General features: G+C 38.5%; 1 protein-coding gene across 9 annotated transcripts in view; it reads right to left on the bottom strand.

The window, feature by feature from the left end:
• The window catches only part of HERC1 (HECT and RLD domain containing E3 ubiquitin protein ligase family member 1), a 186,991-nt gene extending 167,730 nt beyond the window's left edge, over window positions 1-19,261 (bottom strand). For 8 of the 9 annotated variants that reach the window (XM_058737452.1, XM_058737460.1, XM_058737456.1 and 5 more), the window contains exon 1: window positions 19,121-19,260. The gene's annotated coding sequence lies outside the window, so the exon portion shown is untranslated. Of the gene's footprint in view, window positions 1-19,120 lie in introns of all 9 variants that reach the window. The other variant, XM_058737453.1, reaches the window with a different exon arrangement.
• Window positions 19,262-24,099: the final 4,838 nt, after the last annotated feature.

The following is a 24,099-nucleotide window of genomic DNA, read 5'->3' as shown; positions in this document are numbered from 1 at the left end:
TCTATCACTTAAATCTTCAACTCACATCTTCACTGTTTTAAAACAGTATGAATTCCTGTATCAGAAAACATCCAGGCAAATCTCTATTATAACATGATTGGATGCAAATTACAGCAGGGAAAATCCAAATAAAACTGATTTGGAAATGAGCTTAGCTATCCGAATATGTGTTCAGTCTTGAGAATTCACTTATAAATAAAACAATGAAGTCATACTACGAAGACCTGACTCAGAAGGGAATGGGAAGCTTTTCTTGTTCCCTCCTCGACTACCTCCCTCCTGCAAATCTCTCAGGTTGATGGAAAACTGAATTTGAAAATAAGTCCATCCCTGTGGAACTAATCAAGTTGTACACTTACTATATGTATATATCTATGAATTTATATTATAGTTTGATTAAAAGTTTTTAAAACATTTTTTAATGAAATGCCTAGGCTCAAGTCTACAAAAACATGTAAAGGACCTATATGCTGAAAATTTCAAGAGACAAATTAAGGAAACCAAAGGAGATCTAAATAAATGGAGACATGCCATCTTCCTAGATTTGAAGACTAAATATAAAAATATCAATTCTCCTCCAAAGTGATCTATAGATTTAATGTAATACTATAGACAAGTTTATTTTTTTAGCATTTTATTTTTTAATTTTTTTATGTAAACTCTACTCCCAACGTGGGGCTCGAACTCAGAACCCAGAGATCAAGAGTCACATGCTCTACCAACGGAGTCACCCAGCCACCCTTAAACAAGCTTATTTTAAAATTTATACAGAAAGGAGAAGGCAAACCATAAGAGACTCTTAACTATAGAGAACAAACTGAGGGCTGATGAAGGGAGGTGGGTGGAGGGATGGGCTAAATGGGTGATGGGCTTTAAAGAAGGCACTTGTGATGAGCACTGGGTATCATATATGTAAGTGATAAATCACTAAATTCTACTACTGAAACCAATACTATACTATATGTTAACTAGATTTTAATAAAATCTTGGAAGAAAAAAATTTACACAGAAAGCTAAAATTGTAAGCCTTACCATCAACTTAGTACCAACAAGAAAATACTGAAAGATATAAATAAAATATAACCCAATCCTCACAAAGAAAAAATTTTTTAAAATTAAGACCATCCCAAAAATCTGCTTGGGCAAACAGACTGATTAACAAGGGAAATTACTAGATGCAGTCAATAAGCAAGATTTGCTAAAGCCCTGACTTCAAGTACAAAAATCTATCCGCAACACAACAGGCTTCTTTCCTCTCCTCACCACTCCAAAAGTACTGATAATCAGGGGCACCTGGGTTGCTCAGTTGGTTAACCATCGGACTCTTGACTACGGCACAGGTCATGATCTCACGGTTCATGAGTTCAAGACCCACACCGGACTCTGCGCTGAGGGCACAGAGCCTGCTTGGGATTCAGTCTCTTCTTCTCTGTCCCTCCCGTGTTTGCTCTCTATCTCTCTCAAAATAAATAAAAATATTTAAACTTAAAAGAAAAAAAAGAGCCATGCTTTATTCTTAATGTTTACCTAAACATTAAGGTCTGAGTTACTTACCTTTTGATCCAGTATATTGTGAAAACACATTTTTCCCCCAAATTCTATAATAAAATGAAGCTTTGTCCTACACATTGCCTCCCTAAATTAACATAATCCCAAACAGGTTTTTTTTTTTACCTATTCACCCAGCCTTTACTAACAGGTCAGCTATTAAAGTATGTGTGGGGTGTGACTATACATCCCAGTTTGCCCAAGATATTACCATTTTATGCCAATAGTCCTGCATATACCCTTTTATGATGGTAGAGGCAAAAGACCAAGTACCGATGGATATTCTCTTTTAAGAATACAGTATTTCAGGTTATAAAACAATATGTATAGAATTTTGAAAAAAGTTTCATATAAATGATCTAGAAAAAAAAATCTGGAGAACTACACATTAGAATTTAATAGTGGTTACTCTGCGGAGTTGAACAGTTTTTGCCTTTTGCTTTGTATTTCCCTATACTGTCTAAAAAAAGTATTTTTTACAATAGCATGTATTATCTTTCACACTTTGAAGGGAATTATTTCCATTTGTTAAAATGTAGCTTTCTTTCTGACCAAAATCCTCATCTCATTTCAAAAGCACACACTATTCATTAATATATTTTATTCATCAAGAACTGAGGCAATGTGAGATAGATACATAAAGAGACAGAGAGTAGAAAACTTTAGCTTTTAAGATGCAGAAAATCTAAATTCAAGAACCAGTCTTGCTGTGGAAAATATAGTACCTACCTACCTTTCAGAGTTGTTCAAAGCATCAAAGGAGAATCCATGTGAAAGTATTTTAATACAATACACTAATATAAGCTATGATTATTACTACAAGCACATGAACAAACTATGGAAACTCAGACTTCATGTATAAAATGAAGGCGCCTATTAAGTGAGCTCCAATTCCCTTCTGGTATTAACAGTGTCCTCTTAACTCAGCCTTCTACCTGCATCTAAGCTCTCTCTTCAGAAGGTATACCTTTTCTACAAGTAATAGTCCCGAGGTCTCCATGTTTTCTACCTTCACTAGGTCAGAGCCAGATCTCTACATTCTTCTCTTATGGCCCTGTCTGAAAGTGAAAGAAAATATGTCTGCTTCCTCCAAACAGACGTTAAAATCTCCTTTAATCTGATTTATATTTTATGATCTCCATCTGCTATACCCCGCAATGTGGAATAGTGGCTAATAAGCAGATGGACTTTGGAGCCAGGCTGCCAAGGTTCAGAACCTGGCTCTGCTATGTCACCAACTCTGCAATTTAACCATTAACAATTTACTTAATCTCTCTGTAAAACTGAGATAAAAACAGTACACCTACTGCATAAAGTTGTTAAACAATTATAAAAACAGTGCCTGACATACAGTAAATGTTATATGTGATTAAGTCCTTTTTAAAACTCCTTCTCTCTAAAAGTATAATGTTTATAGGTTAAGATAAAACAAGCAACAACCTTTCTTGTTTATTTTTCTCACTGAAAAATGTATTCTCATTTACCTATCAAAATTTCTCCACTAACTGTAGTGAAGTCATACACACTCATCATCAGATGTTCTTCTTTATTCTTTTTTCAAATCCTCTAAGCCAACATTTCCCAAAATCTGTTTCCTTTAGAAAATTTGTTTCACTAGTTCTTCAAGATGTTATGAGAGGGGGAAAAAAGGTTCAGTGATCAAATAAATTTGGAAAAGGCTGTTTTAATGTTAAACAGACTTCTTTTACATATTAAATGCACCATTACATTCCAAGAAACCATAAACTGCACAATGTTCACGAAGCATTAGGAAAATGCTGCTGCTCCAGTTCTTTACAACCTTTAATACAAAATATTCTATGTTAGGGGCACCTGGATGTTTCAGTCTGTTAAGTATCCCACTCTTGATTTCAGCTGAGGTCATGATCTCACAGTTCCTGAGTTCGAGCCCCGGAGTCCTGCATGGGGCTCTGCACTGACAGTGCCTATTTGGGATTCTCTCTCTCCTCTCTGCCCCTCCCCTGCTCATGCTCACTAGTACTTTCTCCCTCAAAAACAAATAAACATTAAAAAAAAAAAAAGAAAGAAAGAAAGAAATGAGGTACTAAAAAAACAACAAAACCAAAATATTCTATGTTATGTAAACTCAACATTTTAAAAACCTGATTCAAACACAAGGCCTGTTCTCAAAATCATGCTGAGAAATCTGCTCAAGAAATCAGTAACTGCTGCCCTGCACAAATCACTTCTTAAATTTCTGAATATGAACACTGACCTCTAAAAAAGAACCACCACCAATAGCCAGCTAGCTAAACATGCTAGGTCACAGCTGTTATCTCATGATGGCATGTTAACCTATTTATTGGCCAAACATCCTTTAAACAAAGTCTAATTATTCAATATTTCTAAGTATTCTCTGAATATTCAAATAATAAGTACTTGTACTCTTCCCTTAAAGGAATTCCACCACAGAACCTTGTCAATCATCCCAGAACCAGTTTGGGCATAAATACAATGCCCTAAATATACAATCTACGGGGCGCCTGGGTGGCTCAGTCGGTTAAGCGTCTGACTTCAGCTCAGGTCACGATCTCACGGTCTGTGAGTTCGAGCCCCGCGTCGGGCTCTGGGCTGATGGCTCAGAGCCTGGAGCCTGCTTCCGATTCTGTGTCTCCCTCTCTCTCTGCCCCTCCCCTGTTCATGCTCTGTCTCTGTCTCAAAAATAAATTAAAAAACGTTAAAAAAAAAAAAAATTTTTTTAAATATACAATCTACATTGCTAAAGAGGTATCCAAAAGAACACCACTTAATAAATGAAGAACAACAGAATTGCACTATTTTGCAATTCTTGATGAATTAATAAATCTAAACAATGATTGTCAATAACTGCTAACATCCCAAGCCATAACAAGACCTTATGTACCTCCTATGTAAACAAACCACTCCCATGAAGTACTCTTACAACAATAAAATTCCGACAAATTATCAATTTATAGGAAATTTAGGAGACAGAATATGTTAAATGACATCACAGAAATGCATTCAGCAAAATGAGACCATGTGAAATTTCTCAGAGCAAACAACCTAGTTTCTTTCTAAGGAAGTAAAAAAAGAGATGGAGGGAGAGTCTAAAAGATTAAAATTGATTTAATAAACATGCCAATAAACTGTAAAGTACGGACTTTACTTTGACCCCATTTCAGGCAAAAAATTATATATGTACACATATGCAAAAAAATTATATATGTATACATATACACATATATACATACATACATGTAAGTAAAACAATCAGAAAAATATGAAACCTGATTATATACTTGGTGATATTAAGAACTTGCTATAAATTTATTTTGGTATGATAATGCTGCTTTGCCTACTGTATAAAAAGAGAGACTCTTTTAGAAATCTAAACTGAAATATGTGAAATTTACAAATTAAATATGCCTGGGATTTGGTTCAAAAGAGTCCAAGGATTTGGTGGTGTGGTAGTTGATAGAACTATAGAAAAAACAAGACTGCCCATAATTCTTCAAGCTCAATTATGAGTACATGGGAGCTCTTTATACTATTCTATTTTATATTAACATATGTTTAAAATATTTTGTAATAAAATTTTTTTAACGTTTATTTGAGAGAAAGACAGAGAACAGGGGAGGGGCAGAGAGAGAGAGAGAATCCGAAGCAGGCTCCACACTCAGCACAGGGCCAGACAGGCGGTTCGATCTCACAACCATGAGATCATGACCTGAGTCAAAATCAAGAGACCCAGCACTTAACTGACTGTGCCAAGCAGACACCCCTAAAAAGATTTTTTTTAAAATGTTGTCTGGGAATTGAATTACTTCCCTAGGACTACAAATAGTCTCTACATGAATTCCCACAATAGATTAATGCACAGTCAGGCATAAGAGAATGTAAATTTACCATGATCAAATTATATTTATAAAGTACTATCGGAAACAATTTGACATGAATTTCACTAACACCCAACATGCTAAACTCTCACATAATTACTGTTATTTGCAAGCCTACTACAATCTAACCAATTTATGGCTTTCTATGAAAAAACTACAGTGTTTCAGTATAATTTTTTAATTTTTATTTATTAAATAAAGCAACAATCACAGAAAAAACTTGCAGACAATACTGCAGAGTCATCACTATCTTTCTAGTCCTATGGGCCTATCCTACTTCTGGAATTCACCATTAGCAGACTCATTGCATAAGTGCTCCAGCGCACTGAGCTCCAAAAGAATTAGCTTTATCTTGTATATGAAAACCCTTTCCTGCCTTCCTACTCTGAAATAAAGAGCCAAACCAACAGATGGCAGACCAAGAGGGAGGGGGTGGTGATAAGGAGCCAGTTACAAGAGAGAACCAGGGAAAAAGAAAATAACACTGAGAACTGAAAGATGTAAGAATTTAAGAATACAAAATATTCAGCAATTCTGTAGATTTTTGCAAAGCAAAGTCACATTTTGTCAATCATCAACTACTTTAAAGTGAAGGGACTCTATGAATTTACATCTTACTTTACTCTCTTATGCAGTGTACCTTTAAGACTTTTGAGAAGTCCCTCTTAATATCTCAAACCAATTTAAATTAACCAAAGCAATTCAAACTATTTCCAAAATGAACAAGGGGAACAGGGGACTTACTAAGCTTTTATCAGCATTTCACTATGGCTTTACATTCACATCAGCCTTTTCGGAAGCTACCAATTTTTTTTTTTTACTTCAAAAAAGTAAAGCTATCCTCCTCTTCTATGCCAATCTCCAATATAATAATAATAATAAAGCATCAATATTAATGCAGCCTAACTGGTAGAAGGTTTTAATTAAAATATTAGTTTAAGAAACATTACAACAGTGTTGCTATTAGAAGTATAGTTTTAATCTAAATTATATTTCTTAAAAATGGCTAGGCTTTCAGTATAACATTGAGAACATGCCAATTACAGCAGGCCATCTTTGTCCATTCATCATGCCAAGTTACCTCCTGCTTCCAGATTAAGCAATTTATAATCACTTAATCAAGCCCATAATACCACATAATACAGAAGTCCACCACTCACGCTCTTGCAGTTTTACAAAGAAAGAGCAACTTCCTTTATGATCAGAACCTATTAAAAGAGGGTCCAGAGGCACCTGAGTGGCTCAGTCGGTTAAGCGTCCAACTTCAGCCCAGGTTCATGGGTTCAAGGCCCACATCAGGCTCTATGCTGACAGCTCAGAGCCTGAAGCCTGCTTCAGATTCTGTGTCTCCCTCTCTGTCTGCCCCTCCCCTGCTAACACTCTGTCTCTCACTTTCAAAAATAAATAAACATTAAAAAAATTTAAAAAAAAAAAAAAAAAAAAAAGAGGGTCTAGCAACTAGAGGTTATCCAAGGGCTCATTCCTCAAAGCTACCTCTCTCCTCTATGGAAGCTTGTCAAATACCAGAGTCTCTATCCTGTCTATCTCACAGAGGTGTTAAGAAGATCAACTGAGAATATGGTTACCAAAGTACTTTACAAACTAGAAGCCATATACACTATACAAATATATATGTGTGTGCATATGTATGTAAATGCACACACACAAATGTAAGTCATTATTATTTCACTACTTGATTGTGCTCTAGACAGTTTGCAGGCTAAACTTGCTCCCTACTATCATTAGGTTTCAACATCTACCAAGAAGAATTTCATCTTTCTATATGAAAATTTAACCTTTCTGTAGTGATATCCAATCCATATACTAATTGCTGTTCTCTTCTCACATCTATTCCCCCATTTGGGAGAACAGAACTAGAAACATTCTTTAAGAATTCAAAGCAACATGTGGCACCAAAAATTTTGTCTCACTGTCACTATGAGTTCATAAACATGTATGTAGAATGGTCTTGCTCAAACATTAGTTGGATAGGATTTTAGATCAACCAAAACCATCACACTGAGGTTGGCCATTTCCAAACTCTGCCCCCAAGAGTTTCTGCCAACAGCCCCCTTTGTTACAGAATTCTAATCCACACTCCCACCACTTAATAGCTGTGTGAGCTTGAACAAGTTACTTAACCTCTCTGTGCTTCAATTTCCTTATCTGCAAAATAAACAAGTTGAGTGTTGTATTCAATCAGATTTAACCATGGTTTAAACAATAGATAAAAGCACTTAAAATAATGCTTGGTGCACAGTAAATGCTCAGTAAGTGTTACCCAGCATTATTCCTTTAAATGTGCATCTGTCTACTCTACCACACCACTTTCAGTGAATTACACAAATCTCTCCATCATTCTCTTTTTATTTTTTTTAAAGTTTATTTATCTGTTTTGAGAGAAAGTGCGAGCAAGGAAGGGGCAAAGAGAGAGAGGGAGAGAGAATCCCAGGCAGGCTCTGCTGTCGACACAGGGCTCAAACCCACAAACTGAGACCATGGCCTGAGCCAAGGTCAAGAATCGAAGACTTAACTAACTGAGCCACAAAGGCACCCCATCATTCCTTCTTTTTAAAAGAATGAGCAATTTTGAGAAAACAGAATCTGGCCATATTACTGACAAAATTCATTATATGTAAATGAATACTTGGTTGTATAAGAAAGATCAATGATATCTTCTATAAAAGATACTTTTGCTTTTTTAAATATTAACACATAGATAATATAATCTTTCTAGTTCTATAATAGATTATCCTATATTTCTAATACTATCAAGTTAGCAAAGCTACTTACTTGAATTGTATAACATAAAACTGCCCACTGCCCATGACCTGTATTAAGTTAAAAAAAAAAAAAAAAAAAAAAAAAGCTTGAACAATATGTACCCCCCAAAATGAAAATCAACAGACTTTAAATTAAGAGTTTAGAATGAGGACAAATAGCTTGCCAGAGCAAGAGGAAATATTACTATTTCATTAACATCACTACCATTATAATGAGAATAACCAAACACTGCAATAAGCAAAGAGCTGAACGGCAAGCTTATTTTTTTGCATATTACTTAGCATAACCTATGCACGATTATATGCTCTTGATAATGGTATAAATTCTAAATCTTTTACTGTTTATTTATTTTTGAGAGAGAGAAACAGAACATGAGCAGGGGAAGGGCAGAGAGAGAGGGAGACAGGGAATCCAAAGCCGGCTCCAGGCTCTGAGCTGCCAGCACAGAGTCCAACGCCAGGCTCAAACTCACAATCCGTGAGATCATGACCTGAGCCAGAGTTGGACAGTCAACCGACTGAGCCACCCAGGTGCCCCATAAATTCTAAATCTTAACGTTTCACATGTGATAACACAATGCAAAAAAAATTCACACTGTGTAACTGATTTAATAGTTCCCCTTCGTCATAAAACATTAAAGACGTACAATTATTGAATCCAATTTAGAGACAATTTTACTCCACACTCAAGTTCCTAGAGCTGTATTCCTGGCTTTCTATGTACCAGGGACTTTAGAGGCACCAGAATGAGTAAAATATATAGGTTTATGGTGTCATGGAGTTTACATTCTAGTGAGGAAGACAAATAAACAAGTAGACAAGTCACTAAATTTCAGGAAGCACAAGTGCTATAAAAAAAACAAAAGAGAAAAGGAGAGTGGAGGAAAGATGATTACTATTTTCTACAGTGTGATGGCTAACAATTTCTCGAAAGAGGTAAAAACCTCTGAGAACTCCTTTTTAAACAAACACTTGAATGATGTGAGGGAGGAAACAAAGATCTGAGGAAAGAACACTCCAAAAAGAGCAAGAACAAATAAATATTAAGCCCTGGAAATGTACCTGTCACAATCAAAGAATATAAAGAGTTCAGTATAGCACAGGTGGAATGAACAGAGAGACAGGCAGGGATGAACTATACCATGTGGTACCTTGTAAGTCAACACAAGGAATTGGGCTGTTACTTTAATTATAAAAGGAAGTCATTGTAAAGTATTAAGTAGAGGAATGGCCTATCTGACCATTAAAAAGGTCATTCTAGCTACAAGTAGAAATAGACGGTCAGAAATCAAGTGAGAAAGCAGGGTTAAGAGACTACTGTGATTATTTAAGCAGGAGTTAATGGTGGTTTAGACCAAAGTAATAAGGCAGACATGATGACATGTGATCAGATTAGAAATATATTTAAAAAATAGAGTCAAGAGGTTTTGTTGATGGGCTTATTATAGGGTTTGAAGAAAAGAGAAAAATCACAGATGACACCTAGGCTTTTGGCCCAAGTGACTACTTGATTAGTTCTGCCATTTACTAAGAGCTGATTCAGAGAAAATGAAGAGGACAGAAATCATACCTTCTTTATTGTATAAATTTAATTTGAGATGCCTCTTAGTCAAATGAAATGGTGAAATGAGCAGATGAACTCTAACCTGGACCTCAGGGAAAGGGTCTGCACTACAAGACATAAATGTGGAAGTCAATCAGCACAGAGAGTTTTTAAAGCTATAGAAATGGATAAATGTAACTGGAAAGACTTCATTGTTTAATCCTCACATCACCCTTATGACGTAGCAATTACCACTACCCTCACTTTTATAGACCAGGAAACTGACACTAAGAGACTAAAACTTGTCCAACATCACTCAGCTAGCAAGTGGCAGAGTTCAAAAAAAAAAAGAAAAAAACAGATCTGGATTACAATGACCCTGACCTTTTTCAACTGAAGTTAGGCATCTGAACCAGAGAACCTGAACTGAATACTGGAGTAAATATTTTCTCAATTCTCCCAAGAATGGTAGATACCTAGTGGCATTCTAGATGCACCAGCGAGAAAGACTTAATTCTTTACATACAGTGCATGTCCAAATGTCCTAAAACATTAGTGTTTAGTTCTCTCCTGGAATCCCAGCTGAGGGAAAAAAACTCACCTATACTAGTATTCAATTATTATCATTCTATTACTACTACCTCTACTGGCACCACTAGTACTTGGAATCCTTTAAGTTAAGAGAGAAAGAGATTGGTGAATAATGTTACCATACTATGACTTTTCATGGCCTTCTCCTTGTAACTAGTAAAATCAAGTGTCATTTGGGGTTTTTATAGGACCAAAGGTAATTTTACTAAAAGACTACGCAGACCTCTATTGGTTCCATTCACAATCAGCACTCAGCATCTCTTTTCCTGAGAACACCAGTTCATCTGAAAACTACTAGAATGTAAGCTCCTCCAGTGCAAGATTTTTTGTTTTTTTGTATGGACTTGTCAAATCACTATGCTGTACACCCAAAACTAATGTAACATTGTGTGCCAATTAGAGTTAAATTTTTTTTAAAAAAGAATCATCTTTTTTTTTTTCATTAATGTGTCCCAAGCACTTGGAAAAGTGTTCTTTCTGGGAAAGAACCTACATTTCCAGCTGGGCAGAACTTGTTACCTTATAAGATGGGGATGTTTCTCATGTTGTCTTAGTACCTTGGTCGCACTAACATCTGGTATTATCCTAATCTAGAACTGTAAACTCTCGATTGCATCCTCCTTAAGATTAACCTTCTTTCTCATGGAAATATAATAGCTTCCAGATATGGCCATTACCGGTCAAATAACTACCATACCATGATTTCACTATGTACTGTGTACAGTGTTCAAAATAACGAGCACACAGTGTGAACCAAAACTACTAAATCATACATACTATGGAAGAAAGAATATTCTTCGTACAATCTCAGCTATCTTTTGTTAAACTCCAGAAGTATTTCAGAGTACAGGTATTATGAATCAATGCAGCAACTCCATTAAATGCAGAAAGTTTCAATGAGCAAACCCAGCTAGACCAGAAATTGCATTCAAATTGATTTCACCTGCACATAATAACATACATGTATCAGCACTGTATTAGTGGACAATGTATTTCATTTTCAAACTATAAGAACCTACCAACCACAGGCATTAAGTGCCCCTACACAATAGGTTCAGGTCACTGAAATTACTACAGAGCATTTTTAAAAATCAGTCATCTCTGGAAAAAAAATAGCACAACACATTCTCTGTTGGTAAGGTTATAAGGAAAATAGGCGTTCTCATACATTACTGGTGGGAATGCAAACAAGTACAACACTTCTGTAATATCTAACAAAACTACATACAGTCATCTACTCTTACCCAAAGGGGGAGACCCACAGCGGATACCTGAAACAGCAGTTCAAGACCCCCCAGTGGATACTTGAAATCGCAGATAGTACCAAACCCTATATCTGGTATGTTTTTTCCTACACATACATACCCATGATAAAGTTTAATTTATAAATTAAGTAAAGTAAGAGATTAACAACAATAATAAAATAGGACAATTATAACAATACGGCTAATTCTTGAACAACACAGGGGCTGGGGGCACCAACACCCCATGCAGTTGAAAATCCACATACAACTTTTGACTCTGAAAACTTAACTACTAATAGCCTATTGCTGACTGGAAGCCTTACCAATAACAATCAATTAACACATATTTTGGACATTATATGTATTATATACTGTATTCTTACAATAAAGTAAGCTAGAGAAAAGAAAATATTACTAAGTAAATCATAAGAGAAAATATATTTATAGTACTGTGTGCACCCAGGTAGTTCAAACCCAAATTGTTCAAAGGTCAACTGCATACTATAATAAAAGTTATGAGGGGTGCCTGGGTGGCTCAGTTGGTAGAGCATGCGACTCTTGATCTCAAGGTCATAAGTTCAAACCCCACTTTGGGTGTGGAACTTACTTTTAAAAAAAAAAAAAAAGTTATGTGAATGTGGTCTCTCCCAAAATATTTTATTGTACCATACTCAATCTTATGATGATGTGAAATGATAAAATGCCTACATGTAGTGAGGTACATATGATGAAGTGAGGTACATATGATGAAGTGAGGTAAATGACAGGCATTGTGATATAGTGCTAGGCTACTACTAACCTTCTTTCTGACTATATATCAAGAGAAGGATCATCTGCTTCTCAACCACTGGTGACCACCGGTAAGTGAAATCATGGAAAGATAAACTATAGATATGGGGGAGGACTACCATATGTACTTAACTTTTGACCCAGCAATCCTACTCATAGAAATCTTCCTTGAAGATACACCTCTAACAGTACAAATCTGCATATGCACAGGTCAGTTAACTGCGATACTGTTTATAACTGCAAAATATAGAAACAACTCAAATGTACATAGAATGGCTGAATAAATTAGATAAATCTACTGACCGGAGTGCTATACAGCTGTAAAAAAAGAATGAAGACTAGTTATTAAAAAGAATGAAGTAATTTGGGGTCCTTGGGTGGCTGAGTCAGTTAAGTGTCTGACCCTTGATTTCGGCTCAAGTCACGATCTCACGGTTTGTGGACTCAAGCCCCACATCGGGCTCTGCGCTAAAAGCACGGAGCCTGCTTGGGATTCTATCTTCCTCTCTCTTTGCCCTTCCCCTGCTCCCTCCCTCTCTCTTAAAAATAAATAAATAGACATTAAAAAAAGAGACAGAATGAACTAATTTGGAGAGATTTCCAGGATATCCGGCGATTTCCAAGAAGTAAAAAAAATAAACTGCAAAAGAGTATCTATAACATGTTACTCTTCATATAAGAAAGAAGGGAAAAGAAAACAGTTGGGCAGTTACTCAGAAAGTTAAACATAGAGTTATCATACAACCCAGTAATTCCACTTCTAGGTATATACCCAAAGGAACTGAAAATATATGCCCACAACAAAAACTTGTACATGAATGCTCATTTGCAGTATTATTCACAATAGCCAAAAAATAGAAAACCAATGTCCATCACTGGATGCACAGATGTGATATATCCATATAATGGAGTATTATTCAGCCATAAAAAGGAATGGAGTACTAATACATGCTACATGGTAGAACCCTGAAAAAAATCATGCTAAGTAAAGGAAGCCAGGCACAAAAGTCCACATACTATATGATTCCATTTACATGAAACGTCCAGAATAGACAAATTTATACAAACAGAAACCAAATTAGTGTTAACTGGGGCTAAGGAAGATGGTAGGGGAAATGACTGCTAATGGATACAGGGTTTCTTTTTGGAGTGGTGAAAATATTCCTGAATTAGATAGTTGTAACGGCTGCACAACCTTTGAATACACAAAACACCACTAAATTGTACACTTTAAAAAGGTAAGTTCTGTGTTGGGTGAAATGTGTCTCAATTAAAACTATATGAGAAAGGGGCGCCTGGGTGGCTCAGTCGGTTGAGCATCTGACTTCAGCTCAGGTCATGATCTCGTCATTTGTGGGTTCAAGCCCCGCATCGGACTCTGTGCTGACAGCTCAGAGCCTGGAGCCTCCTTCAGATTCTGTGTCTCCTCCTCTCTCTGCCCTCCCATGCTCATGCTCTGCCTCTCAATAATAAATAAATGTTAAAAAAAAATTTTTTTTAAACTGTATGAGAAAGAAAGAAGAAAGGAATATAAAAAAAAAAAACACAGGCTGTTCATTTCTGTAAAAGAAGTAACAGAAGAATAAACAAAAAAACTGAAGAGACTGGTTACCTACAAGGCAAGGAAAACAGATGGGCAAAAGGAGTTCTGGAAGTGGAGGTGGAAATGGGGTAGTAGGAATAAGAAGTGATATTTCTCTGTATCTTTTTATGTAGTAATGTTTAGTAACTACAATGTTTCATATACCAAAATAAATAAATCAATAATCAAAATCAACCAGGATTGAGGGGTAATCCAAAATGGAATACAAAGAAAAGAATCTAACTGCATTACAGATGAAAAACAGAACCACCCTAAAGGGAGTGGGGAAGTAAAGAACTAACCTAAACAACTTTGGAAAAAATAATATTTTGACTAGATACTGTAAGGCTAAAGACAAGACAAAAAAAAAAAAAAAAAAAACCACTGGACACAAACACTGAACTCTAATTAGCAAATAGGCATCTCATAAGGGTACTGTTAGCAATCAGTAACTACTTGATATGCATTATAAAAGTCAGCAAGTGGGGCGCCTGGGTGGCTCAGTTGGTTAAGCATCCGACTTCAGCTCAGGTCATGATCTCACAGTCTGTGAGTTCGAGCCCCGCGTCGGGCTCTGTGCTGACAGCTAGGAGCCTGGACCCTGCTTCAGATTCTGTGTCTCCCTCTCTCTCTGACCCTTCCCCGTTCATGCTCTGTCTCTCTCTGTCTCAAAAATAAATAAACGGTAAAAAAAAAATAAATAAAAGTCAGCAAGTAATTTGGATATGATCTATTATCTCATTTTCTGTAGAAAACAAAAGCCAGATTTTTCACTATCAGAAAAAAGTTACAAATAAGAAACAATCAAAGATTGGGGGCCGAGGTGGGTCAGTCGATTAAGTGGCCAACTCCTGGTTTTGGCTCAGGTCATGACTTCACAGTTTGTGGGTTCAAGCCCAGCATCAGGCTCCACGCTGAAGGTGCGGGGCCCGATTGGGATTCTCTCTCTCCCCCTCTCTACCCCTCCCCTGCTTGCACTATCTCAGTCTCTCAAAAAAAAATAAACTTAAAAAAAAAAAAGAAAGAAACGAGTAAAGGTTAAAATGAACCTGTGGTGTTGGAGTAGAGTAGAAGCTATCAATACAAACTCATGGTTTTTAATATATATAGAAAGATAAATATAGAAATAAACAAGCATGCGCGTGTGTGCGCGCGTGACTCATTTGTACGTTAGTATATATACCTGTATTTCCAAACCCTGCCCTCTGAGGGCCTAGGATTAGTGACACTCCCGTTAACTACACCTAGCATCCAGGTCTTAATTTAAATTCTATTCTCTGATCAAAGGAAACAGATTTCCTTAGACAAGTTCTTGATTCCAGGACTGATAAAAGGAAAGGTACAAGATGAGCAAGAAATAGCCTATGGTGCCAGAATATAAGGAAGTTCTTGAATAAGGATGAAGGCCAACATGAAAAGGCTCCTAATGGCCAAAACTGGGGAAATTTGAGTAACAAAAAAAATAGTATTGGGCTATAACATGTAGAATAAAATAACCAATGACAATATACTTATATAAATAAATAACCAAATAAATGAGGAAGAGATACCACTTCCTAATAGAAGAATTCTAATAATATGTATTTTTAAAATGAAGAAAATACAAAATCACCATTAGGTAGGAACCACAATAACTTTTGAGGACAAGATCTACCAAGGCATGGTAAAATCAGTGGCAGCAAGTTTGAGGAGAAACAGTTTATCTGCATAGTCCCCCTCCCCCCTCCCAAGACATGTACCAAAAGGATGAATAGTAACTTTATAAGGGAAACACAGCAGAGGCCACCTTAACAAAGTAATCAAGGTGAAAATATCACTAGCGATAAGATCTGTCAACATGTACCCTCTAAAATGATGCACCTAGGACACATCATTTCTGTGGTTTTCTTGTAAACATACATAATTTCAATCAAATCATAGAAAACATCAGACAAATCCAAAATGGGAAAAATTCTACAAATTAACTAACAGTACTCCTCAAAAGTGTCAAGATCATGAAAGACAAGGAAAAACTGAGGAACTGTCACAGACTGGAAGAGACAAGAAAGATATAACAACTAAATGCAATTAATTAGATCCTGCAACAGAAAAAAAAGCATTAGGGGGAAAACTAGTGAAATTCGAATAAAGTCTGTAGTTTAGTTAACAGTATTATACCAAAACTAATTTCCTGGCTTTGATCATTGTACTTTGGTTATATAAAGTGTCAACATCAGGAGATGATGTATGAAGAGTATTATATAGGAACTCTCTGTACTATCTTTGCGACACTTCTGTAAGTCTAACATTATTTCAAAATAAACGGTTAAAAATAAATAAAATCCATCAATTGATCATCTTATGCAAGTGTCATATTTCCTTGCTCAGGGATCTCATCTGTAATTTAATATTCTGATTAATTTAGAGGGCCCAGTAAGTGACAACAGAAAAAACTAAAACCATAAAAATGAGACCTGGTATCTAAAAATTAATTATCTACTTTATGTTCCCTTAGACCTTAGTGAAGAAAAAAAAAAATTGCTAGCTGTTGTGACTTCACTGGCTTTGCAAACTTATTTTTAAATGATGTGGCCAATTGGTTGTTTTCAACATCATGATAATCTGCAGTATGTGCCTGTAGCAACGCATTTGTCTATTAAGCCAAAGTTTTACTTACATTAAAAAAAGTTAATAGGTTATAGTAAGTTTTTTACTTATTATTACATAGTTGTCCAACTATAAAATTCAAAATGTTTCACAAGTCAATATGCTTTTATCTTAACACAAACTTCTCTCCACACCCCAAACCACAAAGTCTTCATTACTATTATTTTACTGAAAATCTAAATTTTAACAGTGCAACTGTTCAGTATATCGAGTCATTCTTTTTAATTTAAATACTAAGGAGTATTTGGGGGGAAAAATGTCTTTTAGGAAAAAAAATGCTTGAAACATTAGAATTCTACTGCTATTTATTATTTACATCTTCTACTAACTAATCCAGACCAACCAACAACAAAGTCTTTGAAATTCCTTTAATCAAATAAGATTTGCAGACGATGTTTATATATATATATATATATATTTTTTTTTTTTTTAATGTTTATTTATTTTTGAGAGACAGCACAGGCAAAGACAGAGGGGAGGAGACACAGAATCTGAAGCAGGCTCCAGGCTCTGAGCTATCAGTGCAGAGCCCCACACAAGGTTGGAACCCACAAACCGTGAGATCATGACCCAAGCCAAAGTCAGACGCTCAACCAACCAAGCCACCCAGGCGCCCCAGAAGATGTTTATATTAATAAACAGACTAAGTGACACATTTGCTTTCTCCTCCATGCACCACCAGGATGCCTGCATAGGGAGTGGAATACATGACCAGCAAATGAATGGCTAAGTGTCACATGCAAAACAGCATGACTAGAAATTTAAGAAGCAAAGTGATAAGAGAACCTCAGGAAAAACAAAATTCATATAAGTTTAGAATTACAAAAGGCCTTAATAGGCCATTTAATCCATTCCAATAACAACTGCAGACAAATGACAATCTATCACGTTTTTTAAAACCACTAGATTTTCAACCTCCCTAGATGTTTCATTCTGCTATATAATACTGTCATATAATTTGAAAGAAATATTACAAGACTATTATTTTCCCTACTTAATGCTTTCTTTTCTCAAATAATACATTTTAACTCACTTCCAAGATATGCCCATGTGTAGATGCATTATACGTGTGTGTACATGCATACAGACACCTAGGACACTCAATTTTGCTTGTATAAACTCACACCATAGAAACCTGCATAATCAAAGGCAGGTATCCATCCTATCCCAATCACAAAGGCACTATGACAAACAATGTCACATAATGATTTGGGTCTAAAAATAACCAATGAAAATCAATGTTATAAAACCTTGAGGAAAAGAGGTTTCTCCCCACCGTGAATAATCATAGTTTGCTTCCCCCAAACACTGCTCCTTTTCAGCACCCACCAAAGAAAGAACTGTAAAAACATATATGTACTAGATCCAAGCAGTTAACACTTGTTTAACTTTCGATTTTTAAAATCATTTAACTAACAATCATTTTGGAAGAGGGTCCAATGAAAGAGACAGTGATGACAGAGTACAACCAGTGATAATGAACAAGTAACCAGTCTTAATCAAGTGGACCCAAGTGACTCAAATAAAACAAATCATTTTGAAACATATACAGAATGGGTAAGTCCCAATCAATGATGAGCCAAGTATTATTCGAAAAAACTAAGCGTCTGTTAGGAAATACACCAAAATGCTCACCATGAAATGCTATCTCTGGAAATGGAATTACAAAGACGAGTTAGTTAAGATTGGGTATTCCTATAACTCTGATTATCCATATTTTCTACAGTACTATAGACATTATTTTAAAATTAAGGCAAATTCTGTCCCTGCACACAGCTCTCTGGGCCGGAGAGCAGGTCTTTTACATAATCTCTTGGGAAAGGTGGTACCAGTTCCTGTCCTCGTGTCTCCCAAGAACCTGCCACTCATCACAGAAAAGGTTTCAACATGTTCCCTGGGACAACTCTTTTCCTCATCATCCTCATCTCACCCAGAGACTAAACAATGCATCTCGTCTCCTCTTTTGGTAGCACAGGCATTATAAATTGTTATTTTACCGAGGCAGGAGATTTGGAGAAAGGTGTACCAGATGAGCTGCCCCCACCCAAAGGCAGAGCAAAGGAGAAAGACACGTCGTCCCAATCTCCACCTCAAAAGGCGGCCGGTGACTGGGGGCACTGGGGTCGAGGCTTTCCCGAAACAGAGTCGGGCCGCTGCCCCACGACCCCAGCCCCGGCCGGGGGAAGGCCCTCGTCAGAGGATACAGGGGTGAAGGAGAAGGTCAGAGACGCGACCCCCGAGGGCCCAGGGACAGGTACAAAAAGCCGCTGGAGGGGCGGGTCCCTGTGCGAGCGGCTGGGTTTCTAAGACGGCTCTGTAGGCGCCCAGGCGGCGGGAGGCCTCTGAAGCCGCGGGCGCGCACAACGCCGGGAGGGTTCCCCCAGGCCTCCGCCTGCCGCCCACCCAGGACCCCGGCGGCCCCGCTCGGCCGCGGCCCGGGAACGGCCCCGGCCGGCCTTGCCGGGCCGGCGGGGCGCACGCACAGGCAGCCAGGAGGGCAGAAGAAGAGGCGTTACCGTACGCGGCTCCGGAGCTGGCTGGCGTGGGGCGCGGCTCCGGCGACCCGAGCTCGGCTCGGCAGCGGCTGCGGCGGCCGCGTCCTTTATTTTTGCTGCAGCAGCGGCGACTTGTCAAAGGGAAAGACGTAAGAGGCGGCGGCAGCGACGCCGGCGGCAGCGGCGGCGGCGGCGGCGGCGGCAGCAGCAGGCAAGTCTCGCGGGATTTGGGCGGTACTCTCGCGCAGTCTTGACCGCTCGTCCCGACCCCCCCTCCCCCCTGCCTCCCCCCCCCCCCCCCCCCCCGGCCGCCAAGGCCCAGCGCGGGAGGCTAGAGGGGTTGGAGGAGGAGCATCACCGCGGGATTGCGGGAGGAGGGGAAAAGGCAAGGAGACTTAATGGCGGGGGCGGGGGTTTGGCTTGTGTTCTGGGGACTTCGGCACCGCCCTGACCTCCCTTTTCAGCCTTCGCGGAGTCTAGACAACCCCGTCCACCCGCGGGGGCTGGACTCTGCTTATGAGGCACAATTGGAGACGTTTCACAAGGGCGGGTGAGGAGTTGGGGGCCACCCAGCAGTCCCCGTTTTCCCCGTGGTGGGCGGAGAAGACCTCACCGCCCAGAGTCCTGGGCGAAAGAAGCGACGCTTGGGGAAGCTGGCAGCAGGGGCGGGGCGACCACACCCCTTTATCTCGGAAGCGCGCCTGGTTCTCTGCGCTCTTTATCTCCCCTCACACATGGCCCCAAACCTCTGGCCGGTCAAGTTCAATCATATAAAAGTGTTTCACTTGGCATACTTCTATCTTATTTCTGTCTTTGCGCTGCAGGACTGCTAGAACCCTGCAGATGCTGGGGCCTGCCACTCCTTAGTTTTCTTTTCTGCTGAGGAACACCGAGTTAAATTGTCCCTTGGGTGACTGACATCCTTGATCATGACCCAGACCTTCACAAAGAAGTCCCGTGAAGGGTGGGAACGCTAACAGGCTTTGGTCATCACCGCACACCCAGCACCTAACAGCAGTCCAGGTGCCCATTAAATTATTGAAAGAATATATTCCTGTCTCCTCCCTTCTGTTATCTTTTCTTACTACTAGACTTCCACATTTCTAGCCATCTTCCTGGTGTCCTTTGTTAAACATAATTCTACTTAGTTACTGCTTAACTGAGTGAGGATCTGAAGCCTTTCTCTTCCCTCCAGAAGCTCACAATCTAATTGGGGACATAAGAGGAGTTCATAACATACAAGCCATGTATGTGTTACTCATGTAAAAAATTATGATACAGGCAGAAGACAGAGTGCTTGCCAGTGGTTAAATTGGATACATATGAGGCAGTGTGGCGCAAGTCCACTATCAGACGTAGGTGAGAATTCTGGAGTTCTACTTACCTGGTATATGACCTTGGGCAAGTTGTTTGACCTCCCTAAACCTCGGTTCCTTATCTATCAACTTATAATGTTGGTTCTTATTATCACAGGGTTCCTGTGAGGAGTAAATGTATGTAAAGCTCCTGGCACATATTAATTACTCTTTAAATGGTAGGCCTCATTATGTGTATAACTTTTAAGTTTCTATATATAAAATATGCTGTGTATTTCTGGTGAACTAGATGTGAGGGAGTGGGTATACATGGAGTGATATTGCTAGTGCTTTATGATGGGGATATTGCATGTGAAACTGAGATAAGGCCAACAAGTCCCTTATCATTCTCATTTTAACTTGCTGATGATGTAGGCATCTGTGCCACTCAAGTATCCCAGGACATTTCATTTTTCCTGGATTTTAAAACTATTGCTTTTACTCATTCTTTTTCAAGAAAAAGCACCTGGGTGGCTCAGTTGGTTGGGTGTCCGACTTTGGCTCAGGTCATGATCTTGCGGTTTGTGAGTTTGAGCCCCGCGTCGGGCTCTGTGCAGACAGCTCAGAGCCTGGAGCCTGCTTCAGATTCTGTGTCTCCTCCTCTCTGCCCCTCACCTGCTCATGCTCTGTCTCTGTCTCTCAATAATAAATAAATGTTAAAAATTTAAAAAGAAAAGAAAAGGACTCTGTTTATTTTAAAGGCCATTTAAGAGAGTCCCTCCTTCCCTCTCCTTAGCTTCCACCCTCAGAGCTATGTGCAAAGGAGAATTGAACAATTAGACAATTGAGTTCAATTGCAGACAATTATCAAATATAGTTAATGTCAGCAAGTAAACCCTGGCTTTCCACCCTCACCTTGACCACTCCACTTCTTTTCTAAACACTCTTTAATATTTATATCAACATCTTCTGGAGTCTTATTGTATCATTCTCCCAACTCTACCAGTTCAATTTATCCAGATTTCCACTAGAGAAAAATGTTGGAGATGGGAGGGGCTGTTAGAGGGAACTCAAAGCCAAGGCCTCAGCATTGCTGGCCCTTGCCCTGAAAGTCCTCTGAGCAGTGCACTGCTCAGTGCCACACCAGTCGGCTACATTTTTCCCCACAAATACACATCATACCCATCTCATGCCACATATTCCACAATCCTACACCTCAACCAAGAGGTCCCAGGCAGAGGAACTGGAGAATCAACAGAAGAGTATATATTTTTTCATTTTTCAACTGCACATAGGAAATATGTGGCTCCTAAATAAAAAGTAGTGATGGACTGAGGACCCACAGGGGGTTTCACAGGAGCAGCCAAGATGGTCCCTGGCTATTCACAAGATAGAAATCAAATAGGAGTCAGCAGGAGATGAACGCAGTTTATTGAAGGCGTAGAGTACAGAAAGGGAAGGAGAGAGAGTCTCATCTTTGCTCAGGATCTGGGGTTTTTATTAAGGATTATGGTCCAGTGTACATGTCCTCTCAGGCATCCAGGAACCCACTGGAACAAAGACAAGGGCCTACGTCTTATTTCTTGGAGCTAGGGGTTCTTGGCACCGAGATGTCTAGCGCTGGTGGTCTGGAATACACAGATGATGGCTTCCTCTGGTCTTTCTCACCTGGTCCTTCCTTAGATGTAATATATTCTAAAGAAATTAACTCCTCATCCCTTACAAGGAGAACATACACTATTTGCTTTATGAGGCATGTATGAAGTGGGGGTGCAGGTCCCAGCAAGAATAGAAGTAGGAAACGGAACAAAAAGTAGATTTTTATGGAATCTTTCAACTTCCCTATAAGGAAGGCTAAGTCAGAAGTAAAAAAGACCCAAGAGAGGAGCAAAGCGTGGAGGCAGAAAGTTAAAAGCATTCAAGGAATAAGTCTGCTTTGCCTTTGCCACATGGCTCAGAAAACGAACAGCTCCAATGTTCAGAAAAGGACTCTAGAGCTGGAACCCGTAGTCATTAGTTCTGGTGTCTCCTGAAATTGCAGCCTATTTTCCCTTACGTTACACAGCCTCTCTGAACTTCTCAGATCTGTAAAAATGGATGATAATGGGTTTTTTGCCTGCCTCAGAATATCATGGAAGTTAAATAACATAGGAAACTGCTTTCTAGGTCTAAAGTGCTGTATAAATGTGAGGCACTGTTATCATTCATTCTTTTAAGACATCAGACACTTTTGCAAGGCACCAAATGTACTAAGTTGAGCAAGCTTTAATACCTGCCCTCAAGGAGTTTCTGGTCTAATAGAAGGTGATAGGGAAGAAAATAGATCATTATAATATTATGTGAGGAGAGTGCTAGGTGAGAAGAGTGTGGAGGGGAAGGACTTAGCAAGAGGAAGTGCAAAGAGCTGAAGCAATCTTGGAGAAGGAGGTTTAGAAGCACAGCACACACAATGAAGAATGATTTGTAAATCAACTCCAAAATAACTTTGACAAGTTGCTCTGTTGTAGCTTGTGAATTCTGCTTTGTTCTAATAAAACATCTCTTAAACCATTAGAAAAGAGTCTTTGATGTGGAGTCATTATATACACCCATTAGCTTGGAAGAAAAATGGAATTAATGGAGGGAAAAATCAGTGGTATCTTAATTAGAAACATTTTGTTCTTACAGCTTGTGTTTAAATACCAGAAAAAGAGAATGAATTCTACCTCACATTCTTGGTCCCCAATTGTTCCCTCAGCCAGTCTTTCTGATCCAGGTAATATTGCAGATCAGAGGCCAAAAGGCTTTTCCAAAATGTGATAATAATACCTTATTCTTATTTATGTGCTTATTTATACTCCACTTCCTTACAAAAAAGACTTTCAGATGACTAATAGCACTTTATTCTTAGTCATGTTATCCTGCAAAGAAACTGTAAGAGAATGTACGTATCATTCAATCATTTCTCACATTTATCGATGCCTACCGTGTATAAGACATCACGCTAGAACTATAGGCTATACAAAGTAGGTCCATGCCCTCTACAGTTCTGAAAATGAAAGATGGAGATACACACAGTTCGTGGGTTCAAGCCCCATGTCAGGCTCTGTGCTGACAGCTCAGAGCCTGGAGCCTGCTTCAGATTCTGTGTGTGTCTCTCTCTGCCCTTCCCCTGCTCTCTCTCAAAAATAAACATTAAAAAATAAAACAAAAAGAAAGATGGAGATACATATCCATAAAAAGATAGCTAAATAGCCAACAATGTAGATTCTATTCCTATATATTTTTCATTGGTTGAATGAGCAAAACTGTAAAGTCAGGTGCCCAACTTCTGAAACTTGTGTATCCCATTGTTCCTCCAAAGAGGCAGGATACAAAGGACAAGATGTTTATTGTAACTTGATATTTGTAGATGTGTGATAGGTATTTTAATAGGTCCCCTGGAATACATCATCCTTTAACCAGTGTGTAAGCATTATAATTTTCTCTGGGTACAGGTAAGATTTGAAATAGGCCAAACCCAAAAACCAGTTAAAGTTATTTAAAGACTTGCACACACACACACACACACACACACACACACAGCCATTACTAAAAAGCAGTGTGATGCAAGCTAAAAGAAAGTGCAGAGAAATAAATATTCTGAGAACTCAGAAAAGAGAATATAGATTGCAGAAGAGAGAAAACTTCATCCAGGTGGTAGAATCTGAGAGGGAAGCTGAGAGC

Source organism: Neofelis nebulosa, chromosome 7 (genome assembly GCF_028018385.1).
Source record: "Neofelis nebulosa isolate mNeoNeb1 chromosome 7, mNeoNeb1.pri, whole genome shotgun sequence".
NCBI lineage: Eukaryota > Metazoa > Chordata > Mammalia > Carnivora > Felidae > Neofelis > Neofelis nebulosa.
Note: the sequence above shows the minus strand (reverse complement) of the source record. Positions and strands in the feature narration are given on the sequence as shown.